The sequence below is a fragment of the Colobus angolensis genome, unplaced genomic scaffold (assembly GCF_000951035.1).
Source record: "Colobus angolensis palliatus isolate OR3802 unplaced genomic scaffold, Cang.pa_1.0 Scaffold46, whole genome shotgun sequence".
NCBI lineage: Eukaryota > Metazoa > Chordata > Mammalia > Primates > Cercopithecidae > Colobus > Colobus angolensis.
The window spans coordinates 7986880-7996265 of NW_012118043.1; positions in this window are offsets into that span (position 1 = coordinate 7986880).

The following is a 9386-nucleotide window of genomic DNA, read 5'->3' on the forward strand; positions in this document are numbered from 1 at the left end:
TGGTGGCGCATGCCTGTAATCCCAGCTACTTGGGAGGCTGAGGCAGGAGAATGGCTCAAACCCGGGAGGCAGAGGTTGCGGTGAGCTGAGATTGTGCCATTGCACTCCAGCCTGGGCAACAAGGGAGGAACTCTGTCTCAAAAAAAAAAAACCACAAAGGTGTGGTTACAACATGTGGGGAATGCTATCATTGTTATTACATTTATTCCTATTAATGAGTAATGTAATAATACTGTTAACAGGAAATTCTGATGTGGTCTGGAGGTTTAGGGAAGGTTTCCTAGTGGAGGTGATGTTTGAATTGAAATGTGAAGGGTGAATTATGTAGGTCAGTGTTTCTCATCTGGGATTGGGACTGATGTTTAGGAACTGTTTCAGAAATGAGAGCAGGGGACGATTTTAGCTTGTACAGTTATTGGGGGATGTATTAGTATTTAGTGTGCAAAGGCCAGTCATGTTAGCCTTAGTAATATAAAGTGTGCAACAGTCTTGCAAAGCAAAGATTTGTTTTGTGTCCTGTAAGATCATAAATTTTCACTTCACATAGGTGAACACCTATTTATTTTAGTCCGTAACAGTGGATCTCAACTCTAGCTGCACATCAAAATCACTTGAGAAGGTTTTATTGATTGATTGATTGATTGATTGATTGAGACAGAGTCTTGCTCTGTTGCTCAGGCTGGAGTGCACTGGCGCAATCTCAGCTCACTGCAGCTTCTGCCTCGGGTTCAAGCAATTCTCCTGCCTCGGCCACCCAAGTAGCTCAAGGCTATAGACACTTGTGACCATGCCCAGCTAATTTTTGTATTTTTAGTGAAAATGGGGTTTCGCCTTGTTGTCCAGGTTGGTCTCAAACTCCTGGCCTCAAGTGATCTGCCCACCTTGGCCTCCCAAAGTGTTGGGATTACAGGTGTGAGCCACACCATTCCTGGCCTACTTGGGAAGTTTTTAAAAGATGATGAGGCTGTAACTCATACGAATTACATAAAAATCTTTGAGATGATACCTCAGCATCAGTATTGTTTAAAAATTTCCTTCTTATTCTAATGTATAGCCCAGGTTGAAACCATTGACCTAAATCCTAACTTCATTTTACACATAAAATATAAAAATGGCATAGTTTTAATATTCAGTTTTCCCAGAATTCACCTTCTTTGGAAATCTAGAAGAGATTATGCTTTGGTTTGTTCAGAACTTTACCAAGAGTTATCTTTCTAAAATTTATGTCACCAGTGGCATATGTTGGTAGTGATTTATTTTTTTTTTGGGGGGGACGGAGTCTCACTCTGTCACCCAGGCTGGAGGTCAATGGTGCAGTCTCGGCTCACCGCAACCTCTGCCTCCTGGGTTCAAGCGATTCTTCTGCCTCAGCCTCCCGAGTAGCTGGTACTACAGGCATGTGCCACCACGCCTGGCTAATTTTTCTATTTTTAGTAGAGATGGGGTTTCACCATGTTAGCCAGGATGGTCTCGATCTCCAGACCTTGTGATCCACCCACCTTGTCCTCTCAAAGTACTGGGATTACCGGCGTGAGCCACTGCAGCCGACCTGGTAGTGATGTTTAATCACCAAGGCAATATGTGCACATCAGTCTGCCTTTGCAGCTGTGATATTCAGTAATTTTAAGTTTAGGTTCAAGGTTTGACTACCTTTTTGTGACTTATAATGTAGTTGTACCAGAGCATTTACCATTAGCATATATATAATTTTGTGCTAAGTTATATTCCTTTTATTTCTCCTTTATATTACAGTTAAGATTCTATATAACATATACATATGTGTAACTAATTTTGTTTAGTTTGTATTATGTATACATTTTGTTTCAAATGGTAAAGGGATGTTATGAAATATTTATTATTTTAAAAAAGGAAGCATTGGGTCTAACATGGCTGAAGGTGAAGGACTGCTGGGATGTGGGGGTGCAGCACGTGGCAAGGCTCTTTAGCAGCAGGGAGCCTGGCATTTTGGAGGAACTAAAAGGAGGCCATTCTAGCCTGAGAGGAGAGAGTGAGGTGGAGAGGTGTATAGGATAAAGGTGTAAGATGAGCCAAAAAGGGAGGTAGAGTCCATGCAGCACCTTGTAGGCTGTGGGAAGGATCTTGCAGAGTTATTTGACTAGAACAAAAGCTGAGGCATTATGAACTGTAGAGTTGCTTGAACAAGTGGAATTTATAGCTGAAATGGACATTAAAGAGCATATAGTTAAACCATCTTGTTTTACAAATAAGAAAAAGGAAGTTAAGGGAACTTTCCCAAGGTCACACAGTGAATAAATGAGCTGGAGCCATAACTTGATGACACAGTTCTTTGTTTCTGCCTGACTGCCAGGCAGAGGAGTTAGATTTTAGACATTTAGGAGCATTTTGGGTTTTGAGCAAGAGAATTCCAGGATGGAGATGGCTGCATGGCTGTGTGCAGGCTGGAGGCAATGAATAATAGGGAGTCATGAAGTCAGGACCTCTATGATTTTATTCTCTGGTCAGACTGAATCACTAAATAAGAGTTTCCATCTTGACTATTATTTTAAATAGAGATAGAGTCTTACTCTGTTAGCCAGACTGGACTTGAACTCCTAGGCTCAGGCTATCGATAGCTCCCACCTCAGCCTCCTGAGTAGCTGGGACTACGGGCATGTACCACCATGCCCAGCCCCATCTTAAGCTCAGTTATTTAATAGCTTTTGTTTTCCTTTTTAGAGATGGGATCTCATTCTGTTGCCCAGGCTGGAGTGCAGTGGTGAAGTCATAGCTCACTGCAACCTCAAACTCTAGGGTTCAAGTGAACCTCCCACTTCAGCCTCTGGTGACTCAGGAGACACAAGCCACTGTGCCTAGCTAATAGTTTTTTGTGTTAGTGTACCTGTCTCCCTTTCTAGATCGTATACCTTTTACTTCCTGTACATTCTTGCCCAGTGCTTTATTTATATAAAGTAATGAGTTTTACTTGTGAGTTCCCCTAGCATCAAGGTTTGAATTGGGCCTCCAGCCTGCTAGCATCTACGTTTTATGTTGCTGCATTGCCTCTTTACCTTGTTGTGTTTTTGGCTCAGTAGTTTTAGGGGTGCCTGCAAGGATTAATTAATACTCTTCTCTACCAGCATACTTTAATAACTCTACTTTTTTTTTCGAGATGACGTTTCGCTCTTGTTTCCCAGGCTGGAGTGCAATGGCATGATCTCAGCTCACCGCAACCTCTGCCTCAGCCTCCTGAGTAGCTGGGATTACAGGCATGTGCCACCAGGCTCGGCTAATTTTTTTTGTATTTTTAGTAGAGACGGGGCTTCTCCTTGTTGGTCAGGCTGGTCTTGAACTCCTGACCTCCAGTGATCCACCTGCCTCGGCCTCCCAAAGTGCAGGGATTACAGGCGTGAGCCACGGCTCCCAGCCAATTACTATGCTTTTAAGTTGTGCTGAAAATAGGGGAATAAATAGGACCGCTAAGGTTTAGATCTTTTTCAGAATGATTTTTTGTGTACTTAATTCTCTGTAATATTAGTCATGGATTGGTCCTATTATGGTACATCATCTGCTCACCCAAATGAAGTGAATAAACTCTCAGAATTCTTTTTTTTTTTTTTTTTTGAGACGGAGTCTCGCTCTGTCGCCCAGTCTGGAGTGCAGTGGCCAGATCTCAGCTCACTGCAAGCTCCGCCTCCCGGGTTTACGCCATTCTCCTGCCTCAGCCTCCCGAGTAGCTGGGACTACAGGCACCCGCCATCTCGCCCGGCTAGTTTTTTGTATTTTTTAGTAGAGACGAGGTTTCACCGTGTTAGCCAGGATGGTCTCGATCTCCTGACGTTGTGATCCACCCGTCTCGGCCTCCCAAAGTGCTGGGATTACAGGCTTGAGCCACCGCGCCCGGCAACTCTCAGAATTCTTGATACCATTTGGTGACTTCACAGTGAGGGTAGACTCATTGTTACTAGCAATTAACTGACAATCTCCAGTGAAATTGTCACCTTGTGGTTTTTGTTTTTATTTTATTTTATTTATTTTATTTTTTTGAGATGGAGTCTTGCTCTGTCGCCCAGGCTGGAGTGCAGTGGCGCGATCTTGGCTCACTGCAAGCTCCGCCTCCTGGGTTTACGCCATTCTCCTGCCTCAGCCTCCCGAGTAGCTGGGACTACAGGCACCCGCCATCTCGCCCGGCTAGTTTTTTGTATTTTTTTTAGTAGAGACAGGGTTTCACCGTGTTAGCCAGGATGGTCTCGATCTCCTGACCTCATGATCCACCTGTCTCGGCCTCCCAAAGTGCTGGGATTACAGGCTTGAGCCACCGCGCCCGGCTTTGTTTTTATTTTTTAAGTATTTATTTATTTATTATTATTATTATTTTTTGAGACAAAGTCTCGCTCTTGTCCCCAGGCTAGAGTGCAATGGTGTGATCTTGACTCACCGCAACCTCTGGCCTCCTGGGTTCAAGCGATTCTCCTGCCTCAGCCTCCTGAGTAGCTGGGATTACAGGCGCCTGCCACTATGCCCCGTTAATTTTTGTATTTTTAGTAGAGATGGGGTTTCACCATGTTGGCCAGGCTCCTGACCTCGGGTGATCCGCCTGCCTCGTTCTCCCAAAGTGCTGGGATTATAGGCGTGAGCCACCACGCCTGGCTGGTTTTTATTTTATTTTACTTTATTTACTTTTTAGAGACAGGGTCTCACTCTGTTGCCCAGGCTCACTACAGCTTCAACCTCCTGTGCTCAAACAATCCTCCCACTTCAGCCTCCCATATAGCTGGTACCACAGGCATGCGCCACTCACTATGCCTGGCTAATATTTGTATTTTTTGTAGAGATAGGAGTTTCGCCACATTGCCCAGGCTGGTCTCGAGCTACTGAGCTCAAGTGATCCATCTGCCTTGGTCTCCAAAAGTGCTGGGATTACAGGCATGAGCCATTGCACCCCACCCACCTTGTGATTTTTAACTACCTTATTCAAATATGTAAAAAGAATACCACTGAGTGTGTGTGTGTGAGTGAAAAATACCTAAAAAAAGGAGCAGTTGCTGCCATGTATTGAGGATTTCATTGTGCAGGCACCAGACTAAGGGCATAATTATTTATTTGAATGCAGTTTATCTCTCGGTATCTGTGAAGGATTGGTTCCAGGATTCCCTGTGGACGTCAAAATCCATGGGTGCTCAAGTCTCTTAGATAAAATGGTGTAGTAGTTGCATGTAACCTGCACACATCCTCCTGTATACTGTGTACTACTACTGTATGTTGTTTTAGAGATAACCTGTGCATTTATGAATAATTTATCAGTATATACATGTAAACCCCCACTCTCACAAATGGCAGCATAGCATGCTCATTATTCTATGTCTTCTCTTATCACTTAATATATTCGATACCATGTATCTGTAGGTGTAGAACTGCTTTATTCTTTTTTCGGGACTGCTCTGTATTGTGTCAATGTAACTTTTTTTTTCTGTATTTATATATGAATGGATGTTTAAATTGTTTTGAATCTTTTTTTAAATTATTTTTCTTCTTTTTTTTTTCTTTCTTTTGTAACAGCAGGCATTAAGAGTTTGTAATCTTTTGTTACAGTTTTGACTAGTTTTTTTTTTTTTTTGAAACAGGATCTGGCTCTGTCACCCAGGCTGGAGTGTAGTGGCACAATCGTGGCTCACTGCAACCTCTGCCTGCCGAGCTCAAGGCATCCTCCCACCTCAGCCTCCAGAGTAGCTGGGACTGCAGGAATACACCACCACACCAGACTAATTTTTGTATTTTTTGTAGAGATGGGATTTTGCCATATTGCCCAGGCTGATCTAGAATTCCTGAGCTTAAGTGATCTGCCCACCTCGGCCTCCCAAAGTGCTGGGATTACAGATGTGAGCCATGCCTGCGTGGTTTTGACTAGTTTAATATGGCCAAATTTGAGATCAACCTTTGGAACATATGTATGGAGACAGAGACAAAGGATAACCGTTGAGTGGAGGAAGGAAGGTGGAGGGTTGGGGAAATCTAGAGAGAGCTAGAAAAAGTAAAGGGAAGAGATATTTAAGGAGAGAGGAATAAAGAATAGGAGTGAAATAGCCCTGGTCTTCCAAAGGCTGATATTGAAATCCAAGACTCAATTTTTTTTTTTGAGATGGTCTCACTCTGTCACCTAGGCTGGAGTGCAGTGGTGTGACCTCAGCTCACTGCAACCTCCCCCTCCCAGCTTCAAGTGATTCTCCTGCCTCAACCTCCCAAGTAGCTGGGATTATAGGCACCCACCACCACACCTGGCTAATTTTTATATTTTTAGTAGAGACGTGGTTTCACCATTTTGGTCAGGGTGGTCTCGAACTCCTGATTTCAAGTAATCCTCCTGCCTTGGCCTCCCAAAGTGCTGGGATTACATACATGAGCCACAGCATCCACCCGACTCAATCTTTCTATTACTGTCTTGGAACCAGACTGTTTGAGTTTATAGTTAATAGTCATGTGATCTTGGGCAAGTTGTCTTTTCTTTCTGTCCCTCCATGTCCTCTTAAAAATGGGATAGATGGGATTGTACCTCATCATCTCATCATGTGTTGATTCATGTAGAGCTGTTAGTATAGGATCCACATTGAGAAAGCTTTCTGCTCCTTTCCCTATCCCCAACTTGGCTCTTAATTCAGCCTTTTTCAGCCCAGGTGTATTCCTCCTCCAAACCATTTAGGTTGTGGTAAGGGCCCCACTTGTGTATCTTATACCTTTGTTAGCTTTTACCCCATTTCTTTGGAATGCTCGTATCTAATTGTTTACCCCACCTGAGGGTAAGGAATCATCTCTTGTAATGTCTCGTATAATTTAATTTCTGCCACCACCACCACTAAAATACTTAACATAATGCCTGGTATAGAGTAGGCCCTTAATCGGCTGGGCGCGGTGGCTCAAGCTTGTAATCCCAGCACTTTGGGAGGCTGAGGCGGGAGGCTCATGAGGTCAGGAGATCGAGACTGTCCTGGCTAACAAACGACTGTCCTGGCTAACATGGTGAAACCCTCCTAAAAATACAAAAAATTAGCTGGGCGTGGTGGCAGCGCCTGTAGTCCCAGCTACTCAGGAGGCTGAGGCAGGAGAGTGGTGTGAACATGGGAGGCAGAGCTTGCAGTGAGCCAAGATTGTGCCATTGCACTCCAGCCTGGGCAACAGAGTGAGACACTGTCTCAAAAAAAAAAAAAAAAAATACAGTAGGCCCTTAATCATGTGTGAATTAAACTGAAGAAAGACTTTGGTCTTAGAAACATTTAGCTTGAACAAGCTAACTTAGCATTGACTCTGAGGTTGTTTAAATCTTTGGGAACTGTATTACTTAAGTGTGTCTAAACTGTCTGGGTGGACCATAGTCTGTGAGTACGAAATGCTGGGTCAGAGCAGAGGGATTCTCTTGACAGAAAAGCTGATGTGGTCCTAAATAGCATTGGTAGAATTGTAGCCCCTCCTAAAAAGGAATGATGTTCAGTTCTAGATAACACTGAAAAAATTTTTTTTCTTATTTTGGGATAATTGTAGATTCACATACAGTTGTAAAAAATAATACAGAAGAATCCATTATCCTTTACCCATAATACTCCAATGGTAACATCTTGCATAACTATGGAAAGATATCACAGCCACAAAATTGACTTGGATATAGTTCATATATCTTACTCAAATTTCACCAGTTTTATATTCACTTATTTCAGTGTGTATTTAGGTCATTCAGTTTTATTATATGTATAGATTTGAGTGACCACCACCACAATAAAGTCACAATAGTTCCATTACAAGAGTCTCTCATTCTGGCTGGGCGTGGTGGCTCACACCTGTAATCCCAGCACTTTGGGAGGCTGAGGTAGGTGGTTCACCTGATGTGAGGAGTTCAAGACCAGCCTGGCCAACATGGTGAAACTCCGTCTCTTCTAAAAATACAAAAAATTAGCCAGGCGTGGTGGCACATGAGTACAGTCCCAGCTACTTGGAAGGCTGAGGCAGGAGAATCGCTTGAACCTGGGAGTTGGGGGTTGCAGTGAGCCGAGATCACACCATTGTACTCCAGGCTAGGTGACAAGAGTGAGACTTTCTGTCAAAAAAAGAAAAGAAAAGAAAAAAAAAAAGCCAGGCGTGGTGGCTCATGCCTGTAATCCCAATACTTTGGGAGGCTGAGGTGGGCAGATCATGAGATCAGGAGTTCAATACCAGCTTAACCAATATGGTGAAACCCCATTTCTACTAAAAATACAAAAATTAGCCAGGAGTGGTGGCACGTGCCTGTCGTCCCAGATACTTGGGAGGTTGAGGCAGGAGAATTGCTTGAACCCAGGAGGCGGAGGTTGCAGTGAGCCAAGATCGCACCACTGCACTCCAGCCTGGGTGACAGCAAGACTCTGTCTCAAAAAAAAATCTCTCATTCCACCTTTTTTATATCCCCAGTCACCTCCCTTCCACCCTTTCTAACCTTTGGCAACCACTAATCTGTTCTCCATCTTTATGATTTTGTCATTTCAAGAATGTTATATAAATGAAATCATCTGGGAGCTTGTTTTTTTTCTTTTAGAGATACGATCTTGCCCTGTTGCCCAGGCTTTAGTGCAGTGGTATGATCATAACTTACTGCAGCGTCAAACTCTTGGGATCAAGCAGTCTTCTGACCTCAGCTTCCCAAGTAGCTGGGACTTACAGGCATGTGCCACTACACCCAGCTAATTTTTTAAAGTTTTTGTAAAGACAAGGTTTTGCCACAGTGCCCAGGCTGGTCTTAAACTCCTGAGCTCCAGTGATCTTCCTGCCTTGGCCTCCCAAAGTGCTGGAATTACAGGCGTGAGCCACCATGCTTAGCCAGTTTTTTTTTCCAGTCAGCATAATTCCCTGAAGATCCATCTAAATTGTTATGTTTATCTGTGGAAATTTTCTTGCATATCAATAGTATAGTTACATTTAGAAAATTTAACATTGGCCGGGCATGGTGGCTCACGCCTGTAATCCCAGCACTTTGGGAGGCCGAGGCAGGCGGATCACAAGGTCAGGAGATTGAGACTATCCTGGCTAACACGGTGAAACCCCGTCTCTACTAAAAATACAAAAATTAACCGGGCGAGGTGACGGGCGCCTGTAGTCCCAGCTACTTGGGAGGCTGAGGCAGGAGAATGGCATGAACCCAGGAGGCAGAGATCGTGCCACTGCACACCAGCCTGGGTGACAGAGTGAGACTCTGTCTCAAAAAAAAAAAAACAAGGAAAACTCAAGCCAGCCTGGGAAGGACCTTACCTTGTACTTCTAACCACCAAGACTGTCATTCATACAGCAAAAGAAGGATGAACACGTCATACCTGAGTCAAGAAAACATCATAACATCATCACCTTCAGAATCATGGACTGTTATTCCTGGGTCAAACCCTACCAAATTAAAAAAGCTAAAGAAAAGTAAA